Source organism: Lathamus discolor, chromosome 3 (assembly GCF_037157495.1).
Source record: "Lathamus discolor isolate bLatDis1 chromosome 3, bLatDis1.hap1, whole genome shotgun sequence".
NCBI classification, from domain to species: Eukaryota; Metazoa; Chordata; class Aves; order Psittaciformes; family Psittacidae; genus Lathamus; species Lathamus discolor.
In genome coordinates this window covers 120,707,936-120,731,960 of record NC_088886.1, presented here as the reverse complement: position 1 = coordinate 120,731,960, position 24,025 = coordinate 120,707,936, and the positions used below count along the sequence as shown (strand labels likewise).

Below are 24,025 nucleotides of genomic sequence, written 5' to 3'. Positions count from 1 at the left end.
TTTTGGAAAGCAACGTGGGGTCATTCCATTGCACTGACTGCAGAACAGGACAATACAGAATGTTCTGGGTTTAGTTTTGAGACATAAATATTTGTTAGTTACGGTAAATCTGGCAATGAAAAACTCAGCAAAGTTCATACAAAGCAGAGGAGCCTAGAGCAGCTACATAGATACAGGAAAAGTGAAATTCTTCACATGTCCATAACAGTTCCTTGTCTAAAGTATTTTTGTTAAGATCTTAAAAGCTGCCTGATACATCGATTCAGTGAGCCATGGCCAGACAGGTTACCTGAAGGTTCTTCCAGAGCTGGACAGTAAAGGAAGGGTGAGAAGATGATGGATAGCTGGAGAGAGGGAAGAAACGAAAGAGGGAGAGAAGGGGGGGAGGGAGGGAGGGAGGGAGGGAGGGAGAGAGGGAGGGAGGGAGGGATGGATGGAGGAAGGGAGGGATGGATGGATGGATGGATGGATGGATGGATGGATGGATGGATAGGAGAAAAACAAAGTAAGAGAGCACGTAGGAAAACCTAACCTGTCTTTCTGTGGTGTTCCATGATAAAATGACCAAATGCTTCTGGAATTATGTGCATGTATAACTTGGGAAAAGCCTATATGTATGACAAGAAAAAGCTGTCTGTAGAAGTCTGGAGCTGATTCCTGGTAGGGCTTCCAGAGTTTATATAGATAAGGACAACATCAGGCCCAACGTTACTGTTCTTTTCCTAAGCATGCTTTTAGCGTATGGGACAACCACAGAGTGCATTCAATATAAAACAACCATCTGGGTAGGAGTCTTGTTCTCAGGAATTTTGCAAAGTTTGCTTTCTGTTATTTGTATGATTGAATGTCAGTAGAGCTCTCCAAGCACAGTCTACAGATCCTGAATATCTATGGCATCTCTTTAGCAGGAGTTGTGAAGAAGCATGTTTGTGCACTGTGCTGAAGGACAGCCAATGAACAATAGGGGTTTCACAACAAGGAATGCCTGTCCCATCCTCATTCCATTTTCCAAACAGCTATGTCAAGTACTACTGCTGTTATTTGGGGCCTATAGCTAGTATTGTAAAAAAAAATGTAAATTATAGAATTTTCTTCATTAAAATATTCTTCAGGAATACAAATCTCTTTCAGAGCCTTCTTAGAAGTTCTCCATGTATAGAGAAGGCTTCTGGGAGGCTGTCAGAAATGAAGCATTATAGAACTGGGCATGTTTTCCACAAATGCCTTTTATTTTACCAGCTGAGGCTACAGTCCTGACTTTTTTTATTATCTGCAGAAGGCATAGTAGCCATCCTAGTTAGCACACAGCTGGGTCACAGGCAAAGATCAGCATGGCTGACAAGTCCTGCAACTTATGGGGTGGGGTTGCTTGTTAGGCACAAAGAGGCAGTGTGCTGTGAATGAGTCTGGGGTCTTGGCAAGAGCATGGCATGCAGTGGGTAAGTTCTATAATACTGATTTTGCAGTAGGTTGGCATTTCCCAGAGCAAAGGAAAAAGAGATAGTAGAAATGTGAAACCATTGGATCACATGCATTCTTAGATATGAAAAGGGCTTGTGCCTGTCTCAGGTTAGCAACATGATACACAGTTCTAGGGCTGATATCAAAGACATTTTTATTTATTTATTTAGCCACTTGCAAAAGACGCTGGATTGTCAGCTCCGGAGGCTAAAGTCCTTGATTTATTTACTAAAAGGTACTGCATGGGAAATGCAGCACAAGTTTCCCTCTATCACTCTGCCAGCATGGCTCAGCCCTGATCTAGGTTCCATACTCATTCAGTACTTGCTCAAATAGTTATCTAGGGATTAAACAGCGCCAGTCACAGCCGTGGTTTCTGAGATATGGAGTCCGGCCCAGTCAGAGTTTGCCAAGATAACCTCATTGCATCACATGCCAAAGAACCACAAACAGCTGTAGTACTGAAGGACTATGATATTTAAATAAGATACTGAAATATAAAAGATAAAATACTGAAAATGCAAAGTAATCATCATCATGTTAGAATACAGCCAAATATGGGATTTAGGAATTAAAGACTTCCTTCCATATTTTTATAGTTTAATATTTAACATATTTATGTTACTAAAACATCTAGATTCAATGGACAGGCGAAAGAGCTTCATCGGGGCATATTTTTTGCAGTGATAAATTCTGGTAGTAAGCAAGGACAGTATGGATCCTGAAGTTACAAAGAGGATGTATATGAATGCATTTCAGTCCTAGGTGTGCGTGCATGTGTCATAAGTGTGTCACTTGCTAAGTGTCAAAATAAGGTCAGTGCAGATGAATAAGTATATGCGAAAAGGCCAGGAAGGAAATGCATGTCCAATCAAGCTAAAAAAAATAGGTGGTTGAGTGAATGAGAAGAAAACCTGCAGTGTCTGAGAAGGAAAGGAGCCTTGCACAAGAAGTTAAAATATTTTCTGAACTTGAGAGATTGAAAATCTCTTAAATACACGTGAAGGAAATTCAGATTTTCCTCCCTCCCTCCCTCCCTCCCTCCCTCCCTTCCTCCCTTCCTCCCTTCCTCCCTTCCTCCCTTCCTTCCTTCCTTCCTTCCTTCTCTCTTTCTCTCTTTCTCTCTTTCTCTCTTTCTCTCTTTCTCTCTTTCTTTCTCTTTCTTCCACCTCCTTTCTCCCTTTCTCTCTTTCTCCTCTCTCTCTCTCCATCTCCCTTTCCCCCTCTCATTCCATTTGTGGCATCTCAGGTCCAAAAGGAAGCAACGGATTCCAGCAACTGTATTTGATAGACTCCTACCCAATATCACAAGGCCTGCTGTATAGTCATTAGCAAGCAGTTGCACTGCCAGCTGCATTTGGCAATACTGTTGACTGAACTTATTGCTATTATTTTTATAGCAATACAGACCTTATATTTATGCCTAAAAAAAATGTCAGTAACTCATTTTAGCATATTTTGAGACAGGGCAATAGCCCACCCCTGTTTTGCTGTTCACTGTACAAATACAGAGTGTAAACCAGTATGTTCCTGCTGATTTTATAGTCTAGAGAGAGCAGCAGATTCCTCTGCAGGTGGTAGAGAGAAATAGCACAGAGTGATCCTTCTGCTCATTTGATGTATCTATTTTAAGTTTAAAAAATTGTCTTTTGGAGAAGGCTGCTTCTTTCCTTCACCTGTGGCAGATGGAAAAGATGCCAACCTTCGTAGACATATGAGTTTTAGACCTCAAATAAGGAGATAATGATGTTATCCTATGTAATTTATTCAACAGCACAGGTTATCTGGGTCAGCATTGAGGAACATGTTGCAGTGAGACTCAGGCATGGCTGTGTCAGCCAGCAGTCACTGCTGGCATTGACATTGCTGGGAAGGACATGTTATAGAGCAGTTTGGAAAATGTCTGTTTCTCTTAGCCAATGGAAATCTGAAAATTTACAGTGACAACTCAAATACCAGAAGTTCTTGTTTCCAACAAATATTTACATTTTGTGGCATTCAACTTCCTCAAATTTGACCTTTCCCTCAGAAAGCACACAGTGCAAAATGCAAGAGCTTGCTTAGAAACACATTTTTCCATTAAAAGCAGTTTTAATGACATATATTCCCTCAGCCTTAGTTGCTTTTGACAGTCAGTAAGTGATTCAGGTGCCCAAACATAGGATTCATAGTCTATCTTAGAAACACTTTCAGGCATTCAGGACACCTGCATGAAGCTAGGGATGTGACAGCCACCTGTGAGACCCTTACCTTCCAGAGGCTGCAGCTGGAGCTGGGGAGGGATGCCCTGGGGCATCTAGAATAGCATTACACACTTTCGGTTAGGCAATTACTCTCTGAATCTCTACAATTTCAGACAAGAAAACATCCCATGATGTTATTAATGGGCTGTCACTGCCCGATAAAGGAGGAAGGTCAGCAGCATAGCATTCTTGAGTCTCAACCTATATTCATGCCACTCTTTTGGCCCCTCCTGGCTGTTTTACATCAGAGTAGCCAAAAATTCCTGTGATGGCAGCTTCATGCTGTAACCTCCAGCAAGTGCTGAGCACTGAGTAGGTGGCTCACCCACTACCTGCAATGCCAAGAGGCCTAGAGCAAGAGGCAGGTTGCAAATCCAGGCACCCACAACAAAAACCTGGGAAGTTCCGAAGTTCCTGGGAACCCTCCTAGCACATGGCATGCAGCCCCAGCAAGCTTGGTGAGAAAGAAGCCTAGTATTTGGCAACCTGAAAGTGGAAGGAAAGCAGGGATAAATGAGTGATAGCTAGCAACCAACTCCACCTAAGTCTCCCTGAAGCTATAAAAAGACAAGAAGAATAATTGTCTTGAGTCAGCTTGTTTGGGTTTGGGTTTCATGGGTTATTTTGAGTCTCAGTATGACAGGGGCAAGAGTGGAGAGCCATGTGCTGGAGAGAGAGAGAAGACAGAAGACTGTAATATAAAATACTGTGAATGGCATTTTTATTGTTCAGTTCTCGGGTCCCAGAAATGGAAACCCTTTTCCTCTTTCATAATTATTTTACACTTTTGGCTGTAATCTTTGTGATTATATATAAAAATATATAAATAATATTCTCTCCTCTAGTGACCTACCAGATAGTGTCAGCAGAGTCCTGGATTTCTGGGCTACTGCCTCAACTTGTCCTTTTCTGAGGAAAGCAGGGGTTTAGCCGTGTTGTGTAAAATTCAGTGTTACAACCAGAACATGGGGTATGAGCCTCCTGAACTTAACGTTTTAATGTGACAACAAATGGATCTGTTGACAGAATTAGTTATCTCCTACATGTTTTTTAAGGTTTAATGAGGAAGGTTTAAGAAGTTCCACAAGGAACATTTTTTTAATTCTTGTCTCTTTTAGAGTATTATTACACACGAGCTGAACCAAAGTACAGAGGACTTTACATGTACTGAAAAATATGTACCCAGCTGCACTGCCGTTGTGGATCACTGAACTATGACCAGCCTAAACTATCTCCTGGATTTTTTCTTGTCCCTTTACTCCCAGGCTACACATTTTGGACCCTAATTTCTGCTGGCACTGTAAATTTACCCTAGTGAAAGAATTTGGCCTTTACGCTGCAGAGAAACAAATAAAATCTCAGTATTGGTTTGTGTTTGGGTTGTTGCTAGTGGGGTTTTGTAGGTTTGGGTTTTTTTTCCTCTCTTCTTTTTGCTCCAGTGGTTCATTTATGAAAAAAGATGATGAGATTCAGGTTTCTGATGGTATTTCCATTACCCAGGAATTGAAGTACTCTGAGCAGGCTAAGACTTGCATAAAAATAAACACACATAGCCAAAGTGAACACAAATGCTTTAAATACAGAAAAACATTATAACTTGTGATCTGTGCTACTTACCCAGCAGACCTTCTGCTGTGGATTTATGGCTGTTGTCACAATACTTCCCTGTTTTTTCTCAGAAGAAAGCTTTTTCGTAACTAAATTAATTAAATTCAGAGAGAGCGTTAAAGTAAAAATATTGCCCATACAGATAACACACATATACCGGCATATACCTATAATTAGCAGTCCAGCAGGTTAGATCATCTGATGATAATTAGTTTGGTTTGAGTCTAGATCTTCAGGGTAGATGCTGGACTCCAAATAACGTAATTAGTTTCTGAAAGGACACCAGCTTCTCAGCAGTTCACTGTCATTTTCTCAAATGTGCTTCCTGAGAGTCGAATTAAGATCTTGCATTCCAAATAAATTCAAAGCCATGTGTCAGGTGCCAAATATATTAAAAAAATAAGAGGTTTTCATGCACCAGTCTTTGAGAGTAATCTGCTTATACAGTTTCTTGACTCCTATAAGCTCAATATTTTCCAACACTTGTGATGCAGCAGAATAAAGATCATGTTTTAATCTAGTTACGAAATTTTAGCTATATATTATTAGAGACTTTAGAAGTAGTTTGACATTTTTGTAACCAGAACATGGGCCAAAATGAGTAATGTTTTGTCATCAGTGAATTTCTGCTGCTTCAGGAAAAGTGATCTTACCTTCACAACCAGCAGTGATTTCACATCTCACATCTTCAGAGGAAACTTGGTTCCTTATAGCCATGCTAGAAAAGCGATGCATTTTCTATTTGCTCTATAAGCAGAATTTCAGTTGCTGCATAATAAATAAGGAGGTTTATTTTTCCTATTCATAAATAAGAAATCTCATTCTCATTTGGTATAGAGACTCTTCAGATGCTTTACTAACACTTTATTGTCTGCCTCAGTAACAAATATGCTGTCTATCCAGAAACACTGTGGCTTCCATTAGACCGTTCTATTCATTTGATTCAAGTGGACAATAAAACATGCTGAATGACAGTGTGTCACTGATGACTATCGAGCTTTAAAAAAATCCCATTCTGACTCCTGCCTTTTCATCAGTTTTCCTATATCTGAGTGTACCCCCCTCACTATATTTTAATGGAGGTATGGCCTTCTTGATACATTTCTATCAATTTTTAGTGATTAGCCCACTGTAAAGCCTTGGTGGATAAAACTGATTACATGTTTTTTTCCAAAGGGTGGTACCAAGTGGGTACCAAGATGTCAAAGACTAGTAAGCACCCTGCTGCTGGGAAGTGTTTTATTTTTGGTAAATTATTCTGCAGTGCTGGAAAAACATTGGAAAGCTGGGTGAGGACCTTTAAACAAAAGTATGCAGATAACCATTTGCTCTGGGAATAGATGGAAGAGGTGAGTGAGAAGCAATACTAAAAATGGCAAGTAACTCATATTAGGAGTATGAATTGGTAGAATATCTGGTATGGTAACACAGGACATTTCTTCCACTCATGTTGGAGTTTACCCTGTTGCAGAAGCCTGGTACAAAGTCAGCACTACGTATGTTCGCATTGGCTTACACAGTTCGTAGGTCTCATGTGCTACTCAGGGATGAGGTGTTTGCATTTACATTTACAGTTACAGTTACTTTTTTTTTAAAGCCCTAGTCAGGCAGAAGTGTCAATGACTGATTCTTCTCTCTAATAACTAGATGTGACACTTCAGCAACTTCTGCCTGACATACTTCTGGTTTTCTGGAGCCCATCAGAGGTGCCTTACCCTGAGGTATGAACTGGGCCTTCAGCTATTCGATGGCAATATATGATTTTCAAGGTAATCCAGGAAATACTTCTTTCTTTCTGAAACGCAAGTAGGTGTCTGGAATTTTTTTTCCCATTTGTTATATTTTTCTTCTGTGGGGAAGGAACATTCCCCCAATTTCTGAATGCTTATATTGTGTTCCTTAATCAGACAAGTATCTAGAGGCCATAACTTGGATGCAGTGACCTTCTTTCAAGAACTGGTATTTGAGAACTTGGTCACAAGCAATCAGCTACAAGGGTTTTCCATGAGTGGTTTTTTTTTTTTAAGATGGAAGACCTAACACAGCATTATTACAGAAACACACAGTGCTTCAGCAAGCACACAGTAAGCGATGTCCTACCTTGTGTGCAACCATGCAGACCCCAGCCTTTACCCTGTGGTAGAAAGAGCTGTGGGACAGCAACTGCTTTGGGAAAGGCAGCATCTTTTCATTACATTTGAGTGCAAGATGTAGCATAATTGTGACATCTAGAAGCCACTGCTACATTTCTAGGACCAGACTCTGAATGTATGTGGTAATAAACCTTTCCTTACCCAAATGACCTCTATGAAACTGGTGCTTGCAATATGGACCACAATAAACGATAGTGACAGAAATAATAATAATAATAATGCATTTCTGTGGCTCCCTCCCTTTTCTGTTTGAAGGGAGAGATTCAGTTATTATGAGATGGATACAGTATAAAATATAGATATATTTGGAAGTAGCAATAATGGCAGCACACATGAGGTAACTAAATGATCTTGAAGAGTAATGATTCTGTATGCCCAGGGTGTTACATCTCTCCACCTCTAAATTATATACTATTTACAACACCTCTTGACTGAGTAGGGATTTATTTACATTGCTTCATCTCCAACTAAATGTTAAATATGACGTCATGCAGTACTGCTCCATCTCTGGGTGAAGGTACAAGTGGAAAGACATACAGAACTTTCTGCTGTGACATTCTCATCTACAGGTACGTATGCATTGATAGAAATAACCTTTTGTAATACCCACAATTTTCCATAGTTCTAATTTTTATTGTGCCTGCTGCCTGCAACATGGTAAGACTTATTCATAAATTCACACTCCAGTGGTCTGATAAATATATAACAGTCTTAAAAGGAGTTTCTTGATGGAGCGTATGTTATTCATCAGGTCTCAAGTTTTCCTTGCTTTTGGTCCTAAGGTTTATTGTTTTTTGGTCGTGGGTTTTGTTTGTTGTTTTTTTTTATTTGACATTTTTGGTTAACTTCTCTGATCCTCTTCATCCCAATAGCCACAAGGAAAAATAGCACTTGGGACAACTAAAACTAAATATGGCATGATGAAAAATATGTTTATATACCTTTATTATATTATCTCTTATTCTCTATCTGACAAATAGGAGGTGAGAATATTGTAAAGTGATATTCTATAGCAGGCACAATGCTTATCAGTTATTTTCCTTTGACCTTCTGCCTTAGAAAATTAATTCACTTGAGCTGTTCATACACTAGAACATTAGGAAAAAAATAATGTTAGCACTAGTGAATATAATCTCTGCAGGAAAGCTGGGCAATTATTCAATAGTCTAAGCTTATCTCTTGTTTCATTTTTATATGGCAAGTCTACATTTAAAGTATTAGATATACTGTGCTTCTGCTCAGTACCATCAAACCACAGTAAATAAATGCCGCTAAGTGCCACCATGAGTGAAGGAGCTTATAATGAGAAGTGTGAGTAGACATGTGCGCCATTCATCATTCTGTTCAGTCTGATATTGGGGCTCTTTTTATCAGCACTATTCGTAGTGGTGTCATCACCTCTGGTATAAATCTTCTGTCAGTGTCTGTCGTCCCCGTGCCCTATTAAACTCATGCTCTCACATAATCACTGAATGACCTTTGGATGTCTTTCATTAACCTGTGACCTGAACCCCACTGGCTTCTTGTTGGTAGGTAAATCTATAACATGACATTTGCTTATGACTCAACCTTTATCCTTGCTTAATAGTCATGCCTTTCAATTTTTTTGTTCTGGAGTAAAAAGATAGTTGCAATCTTAAGCCACAGCTTGGATTTCAAAGGTTGGAACACAATATTCACTTAAGTGTCTCTTAATAGACTTTATAATATTTTCCACTGCTGCTTGCTGAATCTTATCAATTTTGTAAATTGATGCAGGATGTTAGCCTCACAAATAATATTTTTGTTTCTGATGGAAGTTTATTTTCTCTCAGATTTTTTCTCTTGCTGTGTTCCCCTAATCAGGGATTGGGGATTGATTAATTCATATTCAGCTATGAAACTGTGCCTAAAATTTTTGGTGCTGGAGATGAGGGTAGCTGTCTCACAGTAATAATAATAAAAATAATGCAAGATTTTGCTCTCATGAGGAGCAAGTGGGCTTGAAAGTAGCTAGTCCAGTGCTCCATGATGCTGATGTCTTACTGCAAAGCCTTGGTGAAGCTGCTTGCTTTTTCTACGATTCCTTTACCTCACTTGTAAAATGGGCCATGGTAAAACTATACTCTGCAGAATAAAACATGAAAAATGGCTTCTATTTACTTCTTATGTGCTTGGAAACCAGGCTGATGCTCTTATTAACCCTGCTCAGCTAAGTGTGTGTGCAGAGTTGAAAGCATACTGAATTATATTTCTCCTCTTTCAGCCCTACCTCCCCCCTGTGAATGTGCCCCTAATTACATTTAACTGTAATTAGTAGCAATTAACTAACATTCTTAGCAGTTGTATTCCTGAAAACCCATTGATGAAAGGGGCTAACAGCAGCAAACAGGCAAGTAAGTAGTTAGGATTTATGTGGGCATTGGAAGTGGGGGGTTCATGGAAAATTGCACGTCTGGGTGGTGCTTCCTTGTGGAGGGATTGCAGGAATGGGCTCAGTCTCTACAGGGAAGTGGGAGAGAGAAAATGGGTATGGCAGTGAACGAAATTGGGGAGCATTAAATGTATGCATTGACTGTGAGGAAGTTTGTGAGAAGAGAATGGGGCAGATAGGTTTGATGGGGGTCTATCTGCAAGGTGCTGCGGTTCTCATTCAGTCTTTTGAGTGACCACAGAAATAAGCACGGGGCTTCCTACAGGAAAATTAATGTACAAATCTGACTAAATGTACACGGCATGGCTTTTGCATTTTCCACTATGCTGTAAATCATTCTGAAGCAATGTTAAAATAAGAAAAGACTGGATGACATTATTTTCTCAACTTTATAGATACCTTTAATAAGGGTATTTTAGCAGACTTGTGTTCTTATAAAAATTTCAACTAACTTATGTAATGGCTACAGTGTTTCCTGAGCAATGTAATGCACACACACTCGTTATATTCATGTCTTGATGATTTTGCTATGTAGAAAGCTGAGGCACAATGCCAGCAGTTAGTTCCTGAGTTTTTCTCTCTCCATTTCTTTTTAATGTCTTTAGGAATGGCAAGTAGGTTATACTTCTGTTTCCTGTTCCAGCATGAGGCTGTCTCCTCACAGCTGGAGGACCCATCTCTCCTCAGCTTGTGATCAGTTCTTCCCTGGTTTTGTCAGTGTTGCCCTCATTTCTCCTTTTTCTCTTTTCATTTTTTTTATTTTTAATACTTGGGTATGCCTAATTTGATATCAAGGGCAAAATCCCCTATTGCTGGCATTTTGCACTTCATAAAATACTTGGAACAAGTTTCATGGTTAGCAAAGGAAACTGCAACAACCCCAATAAACCACCAAGACCAATAGATCCCCATCCCTGGTGCTGGCTGACTGCCATAACTCTTCTGCTTCTCTAGAAAGAGATGTTGTTCTAGGCATCAGCCATCTCCAGTAGAAGGTGACACCATCACATGTGCTCAAGACTGGTGTCCTGTGAATGACTTGGACATCATCTGAAACAACAGCTTCCTTGTGGTGTCTGAACTCTGGATATGAGGGGTATCAAGGGATGTGGCTGCGGCCCTTTCTTGGGGAGAAGAGATGACGGTGTCTGCTTCAGTTCATAGAACCATCCTCTTCATTTTCAGGACACCACAGAGAAATTTTCACGTCATATGGATGTGGAACAGCTGAGAACTCATTTCCTGACCCCAGGCTTGTTACATAGATGGTATTGTCAAAGGTAATACAACTTATGTGTGCATAGTTTGATAACACGATGCCTTTCATTTAACATACTTTTTTTATCTTAAATCAAAATGAGAAAGGATAATGATAGGGTAAGAAAAGATTTCTGTTCACATGTGATAACCCATACTTCCTAGCTCATTTGTAAGCACCTAGCCCTTCCCAATTTAACATACAGTTGTTTTGGAGCTCACAGACAGTGCATGGGATGAGCAGTGTGATGGGACTGGTGGTAAGTTAAACTAAAAGCTGGATAGATGCCAGTTCCAAGAAAGGGTGTACACAAATGTAAGACACTGGAGTCCTCTGGAGCTCTAGCTATGGATCATAACAATATTGTGCTAGGCACACTAAAGCTGTTTCCATCACCACTGGAGAGTGAGATGAATAAAGTCACAAAAATGTGGAAATAGAATGGGAAAATGAAGGATACTATCTCTGCTTTTTATTTGTATTTACAAATACATTTGGAAAAGCTTGTTAGGGCAGAATTTGGCAAAGTGCAGTTGAGAACCTCTGGAAAAAAAAAACGTGGATTTTGAGGAGAAATATATAGAGCAAGGACCCTGTCCCTAGACGACTCAGTCCCACAGACCTGAGTGGGCTTTTGATCAGGCTATGGCAAAGCAGAAGATTTTCAACTGATGATAACACCTGAGAAGTCTTGGGATGACAGCAGCAAAGAAACACAAATGTGGTTAATTGTGTGACCCACAGGGAGTGCTGGAAGACAGTAATGGGTATAAAGAGGCCATATTTCCACAAATGACCATTAGTCTTCTGTAAATGTTCCTTGAAATGTAAAGGAATGATTTTCTCTCTCCAATTAATCATCCTAGAAATCCTCCTTCGTGTAATCTTGAAAACACGGGAGAGGACTTAGTATCAGTAAATGTTGCCAGATGTACAAAATGGCAGAGTAATGTGTTGTATAAAATGATTTTGGGTGGCAGAAACTGGATAGGAAGCCAAAAATACTGCACCAATATTTGAGCTTTTCTGTGAGAGGCGTTGCCAGCCTCAGGAGGGAGCACTGGATAATTTATAGGTTAACATTTTCTTTTTACGTGAATAGCATTTTTTCTCATTTATAGTTAATTAGGTTAAGCATGCATGGGGAGCAAGGGAGGAAAGACTTTCCGAGAGAATCTAAACGATTAGTAATTTGAATGAAGTAAAAGAATCTGCTAAAAGATGTAGCTCTGGAATTAAATATGTTTCTATAACAAATATAAGTATCAGACAGGAATTTTAAAGGTTCTTGCATTAATTATAGCAGCAGCACAAAAAGATGTAGAGCGTATTTACAGATTTGGCACATGGATTCTTTTCACAAGTAGCTGCTGTTTCATTTTACTAGAGGAGAAGAAACTGTTTGTCCCATCTTTTCATAGCTTTATATCTTTTGCGCACATTTCTTGTCTCAGTGGTTTTGGCTCACATGCAGGATCGGTTAAGGTGAATTACAAAGTAATGTGAACATTGCCTTTACTGAGTTTCTTCAAATCTTTTTTCCTGTATAAAGTCCTCTTGACGCTTCCTGGTTGGCTGAACATTTTTTTGGCAGATTCTGTGTGTCCATCTGTACACAGGGAGTGGAACTGTTTCACTAAGATCCATCTAAAAATGCGGCACCATACCTAGACTGGGACAAACTTTTATACAGACACTCAGAATGGTTCAGGGCAATAAGGTCACCTGGGCTGCAGTTACTGGTATACAGACTTGTCAAGTCCCATATGTTGCTGGTGAGGATCACACAGTGTGCTGTTGATTTCCCACCACAGTAAATCTCTCCTTCACATCACTGCACCGTGAGCTCTCTCCTATCCTGATGCCCCATTTGCCTGACACAACCAATTGGTTTCCCCCACGTGACTGGTTCTTCACTCCCTTTGCTCTGTTGGGTGATCCAGCACATGGCTCTTGTGGCGAGAGCTATCGTGTTCCAGGATATCTGTGATGAGCAAGGCAGAATTTTACAAGAAGAAAGACATTTATGAAGAATTAGTTAAAACGTATTTCCAGCTGGAATGGCTTCTGCTGTGTAAGTTTTGAAAATGCTCAGAACAGTTTTAACTGATTTCCAGTACCCTTTGCAGAGTACCCTTAGTTGTTGGGTGGAGTTTTTAAATGTAAGCATGTAGATTCAAATTTAAGCACTTTTATGTGACGGATGTGATTCACAAGATCTCCCAGCTGATAAGCATTGCAGTGTTTCTGAAACTCTGGCAGGACTTGGAGTTAGATCCTAAATACAGATTTAATGGTTTGTCCCCCGACACACAAATAATTCAAGAAGTGAGTGATTTATGATTTCAAGAAATGATTGATTATATATACGGGAAAACACTGCCATTTTTATTGCACATGAACAGTTCCACATGGAGAGTTATTCAAAGTAGTTTAATGTTTGTGCTGTGTACATAAAAGCCAGTTTCTTTTTCTAGACAGAGATCTTTAAAATAGCCTAAAGAAACTGAATGTCGAGCCCCAGTGAAAGTTTTCACTGGGAGCAATAAGCACCTACTTCCCTTACGTCTTTTGGAAAATCTCAGTGTTTACCGTCTTCCCCCCAGCTGTAATTCAAGCCCAAATGCTGCACCAGTTGTGCCACAGCAGCAGTCGGCAGTCCTCACTAGTAAGTGTCTCAAAGGAAGATGCACGCTGGGTTGTTCAGATTTATACTGGCTGAACACTTTTCTGGGTTTGAAAAGAATAAAATAGAGTATGTGGAGGTTGTGCATGGCTGCTTCTTATGGGGGATGTGGTCAAGGGATGCCCACCTCTGGCCAGAGCTAGAACAAAGCTCAGTGGAGCACAAAGCCCAGACCAGGTGATCTGGATCTGGAGAAAGCCAGGAACAAGAGCACAGCCCTGAACTGTACTGCCCTGCACTATGATGTGCTGCACTGGCACAACATTTTAGGAGCAATTTTGGGCTCTTTCAACATGACATGTGTGGTGCAATGAGTTTTAACGCCTTGCCTTAGGTCACAGAGAGGAGTACTAGACGTGGTAGAAAGAGAGGTGCCTGACTCAGAGCCCAGTCACCTCCTGAACCACAGGCCTACTGTTACAGGCCAAAGGGAATCCTTTCACACATGCAGGGAGAAATGTCAGAGAAAACAACAGTTCATCATAGTGAGGTTTGATAAATGGCTTTTGATTGAGCAGCCAAACCTGAGGACCAGACCCCAGAAGTTTGAGTTTGGTTCCTGGCTAACTACGTTTGTGCCTCTGGTGACTCCTGGCAAATCCTTTATTTCCCCACCAGCCTCCAAAGCCAAGGCAGAAATGACTGAAGGAGTGACTGTGAGAATTAGCTAATTAACATTATGCAAAACCTCTGCCAAGAGAGCTGTTCTTCCCTCAGTGGAAGAGACTGCGATGCGTGATTTGTCCAGACGTTATAGACTGCTCACGCAGGGTAGGATTTAATGGCACAAGGGGTCATCCTTTGCTGCTGTGATCACTGGAAGGTATTTTGATCCACTCTCTAGTGTGTGTACTTTCCCCAGCAGCCCCATATGCAGCAGGAGGTGAGTTTAGGCATTTTGGGCATCATCTGGCTCTCACAGAACAGCTCAAAGAAGGAGCTATGTGGAGCTGTGCTGAAGCAACAAGAGAGACAATTGCTGCCTGTAGAGCAGCTCCAGATCTTAAAGGGCAGCATGAGCTCTGCCATACCTAATTGCTGCACCTCTAAAGCATGTCCACAGCTCTCCATAAAGTGATTCTAGCATGGATAGAAAACTAAAAAGGCTTGTCTTTCTGCCCATGTGTTGGTTCCCACACACAGCAGGAAGGACCACAGCAGAAGGATCCAGTTGAGGAACAACAAGACTATTAATTTCCTAATATCCCTTCTGCTTGGAGAGTCAGGCCAGTTCACAGGGATAAAAGCTCTGGGGTGAGGTGGGTGGGCTGTGTGCAGCAGCATCAAATATCTTCTCTGTCTGAGAGAAGGAAGGGAGGCAGGCACAATATTTTGTCACTGGTAAAAACTGCGATATCCAGTGAGAGGGAATAAGAAAGGATAAGAAGGTATGATGTGCATTTCTTCCTTTCAAGACCTGGACCACACCACTGACAGGTGAAACACTTCTTGGACCAGTTGGTTTTCCCATCTCTGGGACGGGCTCCTTCCCTTGCACCTGAGCTGTGTCTCTTCTCCATTCCTAAACCTGACTGTCAGGGCAGTGGTAGGTGCTGGGTGCACAGATGTACTGCCTGGAGAACTGCATATCACTGTACAGCTTTTGCTGTTTCCTTGGGGTACGAATCCTGGAGGCTGTGTCAGTGGATGTTCCACAGCTTGGCTAATAGTAACATTCCCTTGAGAAATAATGATTTCACTGGAAAAAGTTGCCAGTATGTTAAAAGCCTAAAAAGGACAGCATTTTTCATGCAAACACTTGAGGTCAGTATAGATAATGAACTATATGGTGCTAGTTTCCTTCTTCCTCGAGTGGGAGGCAAAGAGGGATAACTGGACTTTGTAGTGAACGGATGGTTGTGACAAGCCAGTGCTATTCAGTCATTTGCCAGCAGCTTGCAGACATCGGGAGTAAAGGTTCGTTACATCGCTAATTTTTTTTCTTCCTTTGGGCAGGTGGCCTAACAGCCCAACAGCTGATCCTATTTTTTAAAATTAATTTTAATTGAATGCACTGCTAGAGATGCCTTAAATTGACTCTTTTTGTTTGAATTTCCTAAGGGACTTTGCCCCAAGATCTCTATCCTGGTGATAACTTATTCTGGCCAATGGAGCCAGAGTGCATTTATTGTGCATCTCTCTGTCCCTTCTCTGGCTTTTGCTACCATGAATGCTGCAGTTGCTGATGACTAGAAAACTACTCAAGTGTGAACTGTTTCACTGCCTGTCACTTTCCTCATTAGGCTAGTGAGAAAATGTATCTACGACTCTGTCACACACAGCCCTCATTAAGTTAGCAGCACACTGAGATCATTGCCTTTTTTAAAGATGGCTGCAGGAAAATGGCTGGGTATTTGATGTTCCTCAGTAATAAGTGGAAGTAGCAAAAGTAGGGCTCACTGCGCTTTCCTCTGAAATAATTGCATTGTTTGCAGAACCCGATCAACGGAATAGAGTGTTATTGCTGGGGAAGTCAGATGGCAGTGCATAAACCCACTTCTTACTCGAGTGGAGGGGGCAAAAGATGCTTCAGGTAAGATTAATTCATTGTGCAAAAGAGATCTAGGGCAAGAATGCTACCTATTTTTGGCATCTGATTCTCCTTGTGCCTGTTAAACCAGAGGAACTCTGTTAAGGGTGGTGTATTTTCTTTCTTGTGTCAGTATGAACAAAATTTAGTCCATCAACTATAGCTCTAAGTGACAGCAATGAGGGCTACCATGTGTTCCTAATTCCTACCTCAAGCAGATAGCCAAAATAGTGCTAGTCAATATGGACCACTTTAGCCATTTCCAGAAGGCTGGATTTAGACACTACCACTGCCAAATGTCCGTGCTAAGTTTCTGCTAAAGAAGATGTGCTAGATGACTGCACACCTTCTCTCTAACTAGAGGTACATTCTTTTCAGTTCATTTCGTTTCCTAAGCAAAGAGTGCCACTTCCTTACACATTGGCATTTCCCTAGAAATTGGTCCATTAACACCTATATGCTGTAGAAAGACAGGTAGCTGTTTTCATGTCTGGATTTCTTTATTTGAAGAAAGAAGGAAAAAAAAAAAAGGAGAAAAAAAAATCAATAGTAGCTTCTGTTGAGCTGCAGTGTACTCCAACCACCAGAGCAGAGCAGCTACATAATCCCACTTGCAGCAGGGCCACAGTGTTGAATGGGACCATTATACTGGTGAGAACTGCTACTTGCTGTGCTGGAAAGGGTGTTTCTGAAAACTGCAGTACAGCCTAATCTGCTGTGGCTGTTACATGCTTGCTTTGGTGCAGCCCACTGGTGCACCACTTCAGTGCAGACACAGTCTAGCTCATCTACTTGTTAGATATTGTTAACATTGGTAGGTGAAGGTTTGCATGCACCACATATAAAATTGCTCAGAAAAGTAATTTTACATGAGAAACTTCTTTTATACTTCCCATTATAATGTATTTATACTGATGATTGCTTCTGTCTCATGATCCCAAAGACCTGAAATGCATTTTACATGTAAACTTTTGTATCCACTGAATATTGATAGAAATGTGTAAGACAGTGTCTGGTTGCCATATAAGACCTGCAGTGCTGATGATCCATCTCTGTTCTGCCACATAAATGTTCAGTTGTCAGCACTCGCAGAGAGGATCAGTGATGTATTGTAGTTGATTAGGTTGATAGCAGATATGTAATCCCTAAGGATAATGATGGAAAAAAAATCTTAGGACTTTTTTGCTTATTTAAAGTTGATATCCAACTCCAAGTTTAATTGGATATTAAGTATTTGACTCATTCTGCATATATTCTCAATTCCATATACATGTGATTCTTCTCATTATCTGCATTTCCAAATTCAAAGGCAATTAGCCCTGAAATAACTAGAAATGTAGAGAAAGAAATGTTTGAATTTTTATTTCACATAAGGTTCGTATTTTCTTTTTCATTTAAGTGGGATTTTAATTTCTTTTGAAGAACTGAAGACAAATGTTAAATAAAAATAAAAAAAAAGTCCCTCATGGGACTGGAGGCTGAAAAGGGCCATTATCATGAAGTTAGAATATTTACTTCCCAAGCTGGTGATTCAAATATGTTTTGAGAGTCTGCATCTATAGTGGCAGATAGAAAGCAGCTCCTGATCTGTCATCCACGTGTTGAGACTACCAGTCCTGGGGTGGCTGGGCTCTGGTATTTCAGTTTTCTCTCAGTACCTGAAGCTTACGCTGTGTGCAATGCTGAGCATTTCTAGAGTGTAGTCTGGTCTGTCTGCTGGATGCCAGTCTGCAGTGTCCCTACAAAGCACTGACAAACTTGCAGCACGCCATCTGTTGTGTCCAGTCCATCTCTGCAGTGGGCTGGCATTCAGCTGGCGCTGTAGTCAGTAGCCGTTGCTCAAATTTTCATCCAAGCCAAGCTTTGAAGCTACCTACACAGGAACACTTGTGGGTGTTAAGGAACATGTAAGCTCAAGAAAGGGCTCAAATTCACATTTAAAACATAATCCTGGTGTAGCCTATGAGAAATAAGTCATTCCAGTTCCAAAGGAATAGGTGTCCTCAATGTTTAGAATTAGCATACTGAGAAGGGTTAAAATCTCTTAAAATCCAGTCACCAAGCAGTCATCGGGTAGAAGGCAATTTCTTGGATTCTGTTCCTCTGTGTCAAAATCATGTTCCTTTATGTCAGAATCATACGACTTTGGTCAGGAGGAAAGCCTGAGTTGTGCCTGCAGTGAGGAAAGCCTGAGTTGTGCCTGCAGTGCCTGGTTAGCTGGAGGGTAGCTCTGAGAGCCTGTCTCCAGCTCTCCTTGCCATGAGTATATTCACTGAATACAGGCTGTATGCCCCTACAGCCAAAACCATGCAGTATTTCACATGGCTCGTCCCAGCTTAGCAGTGAGAATAACAGGTTCACACTCTGTGTTAACTTCATAATTGCCTTCAGTCTTATATTAGCAATTAGGTTTCCTTTTCACACATAACTCGGCTTCAGACACAGCAACTTTTCAGGAAAATTATTAATTTACAGTAATATTACTTTGTTCATCCAGCTTGTTGGTTGTGCCTTATTAATGCCTAGGTACAAGACTGGGTTTTTCATTCCGACAGGGATTCTTGGAGTTTTAGTGAGCAATTAGTTTAAAAAAAACTGTCATGGGGAGACAGAATTAATACTTAAAAACCCAAACCGAAACTTTTAAATCTTCAACATGTCTGTAATTTTGCATATTTTTTAATTCATTAAAAGATACATTATGAAATAACAATCTTGCCTAAAATGCATATCAGCTATTAAAATAAAAGACTAGTAGCTTTTTCTTAAATGTTTTACAAGTCAAATAAAAAAAATTGTTTAAAAAGATATATTTCAAGAGATCAAAGAGTGTTCTGCTTAACAGATGATGCTTCCAGAGCTGTTGGAGTTAATTTGTGTTGGATGGTTTGGTTGGTTTTTTTTCTTTGGTAGAACATTTTCATAAAGAAATTTCCCAGAGCATAATTATCACAGGAGTTTCCATTTGGACCTCCAAAGAACTGTTGGCAACAGCAGTTTCTTCTTTTTTAGAGCTGGTGGGAGCCGTAACTATATTACTGGGTTTCTTAAAATCTAGAAACTATGCAATACCTTCTGCAGGAGGAAAAAATAAAGAAGTAACAGCAGTCCATGAAGGCATTATGTGTAACATGGCCTGAGCCATATAATAATATCTCACTAATATCTCACTAATATGTCTATAACCTGCTTTATAGAACCATATCTTAACCAAGCTAAGGGCTTAATTATTATTGATTAGTTCTGCCCACTGTTCCAATATCAGTCGTTATTGAAATAATCTACATACCCCTCATTAAACATGCTTCTGTTTCCATGGGAATGTATTTTTAAATAAGAAGTGCAATTTGAATATTATTGGTTGTTCAGGCAGTTGGTACTGTGGTTGCCCAATCTGTCGTAGTTAATCAACTCTCATCTCTTTACACTGGCTGCAGTTATCAATGAGTTGAGGATTAATATTCTGGGCAAAGCAGATGATAAATCATTTGTATATAATTAGTGTACAGCAAGGTTACAGCTGACATGAATTTTTATCTTAATTATGAGAGAAATTTGTTCCATTAATTTAATTTAGTTTGCATGAGTGGCTAGACACCTAACAAAGTTAATCTTACACCTGTCATTACAACATTAAGGAGAGTCTCATTTTCAAGCTGTAGACACAGATACTCTAGCATATAAGGATAATGTTGCTCATTCTGATGTGAAAATAGATGATCATAGACAGAAGATACAGAGCCTACTCTTTTTAAAATCTTCCCAAAGGATTTATGTGCGAATATTACAGAGACTCAAATCCGGTTTCCACTGTACTGAGTAGAATAATTTTCCCTCAGTCTTCCTTCTGTACTTCCCCATGAAAGAAGCTTGCAGTACTTACAAAGGGAAAGATTTCCCCTTATTTTTATAGATATGTATTTTAATTGCTTTAACTATATACCTATAGTTGGCATGTGACAACACTGTAGCACTTGTATGACATGATATCTGCATTAATGGTAATGGTAACTAAATAACGTGCTGCCTGCAATCCAGCCTTCATATTTCTGTGAAAAAGAATTATTCATAACTTCATCTACTACCTAAATGGCAATTATGCAGGCATTTCTGAGGTTTCAGCACACTGAGTAAACCTAAATTCTTTGTTAATTATCTAAGCAATTATCAGGTCTGATAAATCATACATGATTGATAGATAAGGTGGGGCTGTTTGGGTAACAGTTATTTTTCTGATAATTAACCAAGCACCTAAATGAAAAAAGACTATTTGTGGTATCCTTTATAAAAATGTTTATCTTTATAGATTTGTTGATTATAGTTATTTTATTCTGGTAGGATAATTTCGGGAAAAGAAAAACCGATACCCAAGCCTTTTTACAGCTAATGAGATGAGACTGAATACAGTGGAGACAGAAATATAACTGAAAATTGCATTCTGCACTAGCTTGAGCCCAAATACATATTTGTAATACAAGCCACAGTCTCCTTCACATTTGCAGCATAAAAATAACCCTCGAACAGAAACATTAATTGAACAGTAACTCAGATTAATGTTTTGTAATATTAGTTCACAGTTATTACTCTCAGCTAAGGTCAAGAAGTATATAGTTGGATATTCACAAAGAAATGACTGATTTAAAAACAAAGAGCTCTAATGGAATTCAATAGTGCTTTTCAGTCATTCCAGTTGGCATCTCTATTACCTGAAATGATTCACAGTCCATTATGGGAGCTTCCATGCTAATAGAATGTCTATCTTCTGTAATACAGACACATCAGGGCACTAACTGAGAATCTGTCACAATGAATTTCATCTAGATTTCACTTCATCTCTTCATGGACTGTAAAATTTGCTCTTGTACAATGCCTAAATTTACTGTGGGTAATTGAGAGAGATCTATAGATGCAGCACACTGTAAAAAGCAGCTTTCCAAAGATCTATTGTAAATTGTACAGATTTGGTTCAGTTGGGAAAAGATTATGAAGTGCTGGGCACCAGTCTTTGCTAATTAAGTGGTTTTGGTGAGCTCTGAAAATATTTAGAATGGATCATGGTGAACAGAAAAGTGAAAAGAGCAGCCTGGTAAAAATGTCGTGCAGATAGAAAGGCAATGAAAAAAAGCTTTTGAAATTTAAGAACCCCCCGAAAGAGGTAGGCAAATGAGTGAAAGTAAGCTCCGTTACCCCTTGTAAGACTTACTGATCATATCAAGTAGACCCATGATATTTTTTATCTGCCTTGTGTTTACATAGTGCAAAGTGGGATATTACCCACTTTCTATTTCTTTAGAAAATCCTCCTTAAACAGAGCAGGCAACTCCATTTTACTTTTTCCACTGAGATTATTCATCCCTAACTGAAAACGTTGCTGTTAAGTTCTATGCATGGACTGTTGATAAAAAATTAAAATAACATTTAATGCGTGGCGTTTCCCAGCTGAATACTTACTGCCCTGCTCATGAAATAGATATGCTGAACATTTACAACCATTTTTTTTTCTTTTTCCTTTTTTAAAAATTTTACTTGTTTCTATTAAAAGCTAAATTAAATCATTGGTATCCTTACTAATCACAGACTTTAATATTTGTTAGCCAATTACAATTGTGATATATTCTATAGCTTTTTTCCTAAGCTACAAACAGAATAATAGCATCACGCTCCACTGCAGGTGAAGTGATCTCAGCCTTTACATTAGGAGAAAATCAGAATGGTATGACTGCAGTTCATTACTGAAATAGGTAACTGATGAACTGAAAAGACAAAGGGCATTGTTAAATGAAATGTCATTATTAGAGCTGCTCATGTTTAACAAATGTACTGTAAGTTAATTCAGTAGTGTTTTCTTCAAAGTTCTCTATAGGATGTTCACCACTCATGTTCTTTACATTCAAGTTATATTTATTTTCTTTGAGGAAACAATGCTAACTAAATCTTCAATAAACACCAGCTAAACTGTTGCAACAAATGAGGTATCAACTTTTGTCAAAGGTTTACCTCTAGAGCTATTGCTCACCCAATGATCTCTGAAAGAGAAGCCTTTTTGAATGTTTTCAAGTTTTTTTTATTATTATGTTTGAATAAATGCCTTGTTTTCCTCAGATGAAAATGAATGGTAAATTCTGAGCTTCATGGGAAAAGGATTTAGTTTTTAGGCTCCAATTCAGCAATCTATGACTACGCAGCAAAGCACTTTGGCACGTGTTTAACGTCAGGACCTGAAGCATCTGTTTTAATATGTTGCTGAATTGGGGCCTTAAAGAACAAGCAGAATCTTGGACCTCATATTTTAAGGGCTGTGTAAAAGTGGTGTTCTGATATTAAATAAAAAAATTGTACTTTCAGCATCTGTGGGAAACTGTTTTCATTGCCCCAGAAGTGATAAAAATAATTTATAGACCTCAATATTTTTCACAACAAGGAAATGACCTCAGCTTTGGCAATCTGAGGTAGTTAGTGAAGCTTTTCTGCTACATTTATGGATTTACTTGAGCTACATATTCTTTGACCTATATTTTAGATTTATTGGCAGATACATAAGTCACAGTAAATAACCTAAAAAGCAATTGATGTGCTGTGTAATTTGTGCATGGATTGATTGACAGATTAAGAAGGGCTGCTTCTTCACAAGTTATTGAGACTTGTGCCCCTGCTTGTTATAAATATATCTGCTGGGGTGTCATGCACAATTTTTAACCAAAAATTCTAATATAACTGGAAGATTAAAAGCATATTAAGACTGCAGTATGTGTAAATATGAGCTTGAAAAGAAAATATGTTACAGTATATATATATATATATATATATATACGCTACAGTAAGGGCAATTGAACTCTTGAGAGTAGCCTTGAAGCCCTCTCTTTCCTGAGCAGTTCCACTGGCTTAATACCTCAGGAACAGAACTGCTGAGCCAAGTCTGTGTTGCAGAGCATTAATGGTCCAAAAGAGGAGGACAAGAAAGGTTCCTCTCCTTCTGCTATTGCAGTTTTGGCATTCAGATTATCACTGTTAATAGCTGAGGACTTCAGCCAGGGCTTGCTAGTATCTTGAACTGGTTTTAGAATTAAGATCTGGGCCTTTAGTGCAGTATGCAAGGCGCTCTTCAAATGCTTTGCATAATCATACAGGATTGAGTAATTATCTTGGTACATGATGGAGAGAGAGTCGTGCTGTGTTTCCTCAGGTGGATCAAGCACTGAGCTGTAAATAAGGGAAATAGATACTCTATTTGATGGTCTAGCGTCTGATGGGAAATCACAAAGCCTTGTTTTTTTCATGAGACTGCTATGGAACTAAGATATAAGTAACATCAAGTAGATATCTAATATCTTTTCATTCCTTTTTCACTTTAGGTGAGGAACTTAAAACTTGCAATCAAATATACTGACATCATCATTTGCCTGCTGGAAATTGGAAAACAAACATCCCCCTCTCCTGTCCTTCTACCAGAAGTGAGATTAATTTAAGTGTAAAGTAGGACTGTAAAAGTTACTCGCAATCTCTTCATTCTTGTGGCTTTGAACTGATATCTTACTAACTCTTTCACACACCTTTTTTGGAAGTGAAAAAAAAGGCATTATAAAAGTTTTAAAGCAACCCACGGGGATGTATCTTCATTCTTTCAGATGTAGCACAAGATACATAATAAAGAATAAAAGTTTACTCACTTGAAA

General features: G+C 39.4%; 1 long non-coding RNA gene across 3 annotated transcripts in view; it reads left to right on the top strand.

Annotated features, from left to right (window-relative positions):
* The window catches only part of LOC136010328 (uncharacterized), a 26,146-nt gene extending 2,121 nt beyond the window's left edge, over window positions 1-24,025 (top strand). The window contains exons 1-5 of one of the 3 annotated variants that reach the window (XR_010610845.1): window positions 134-325; window positions 6,960-7,033; window positions 11,064-11,158; window positions 16,258-16,355; window positions 23,705-24,025. This is a non-coding gene — a long non-coding RNA (uncharacterized LOC136010328). Of the gene's footprint in view, window positions 1-133; window positions 326-6,959; window positions 7,082-11,063; window positions 11,159-16,257; window positions 16,356-23,704 lie in introns of those variants that run through there. The other 2 variants (XR_010610846.1, XR_010610847.1) reach the window with 2 other exon arrangements.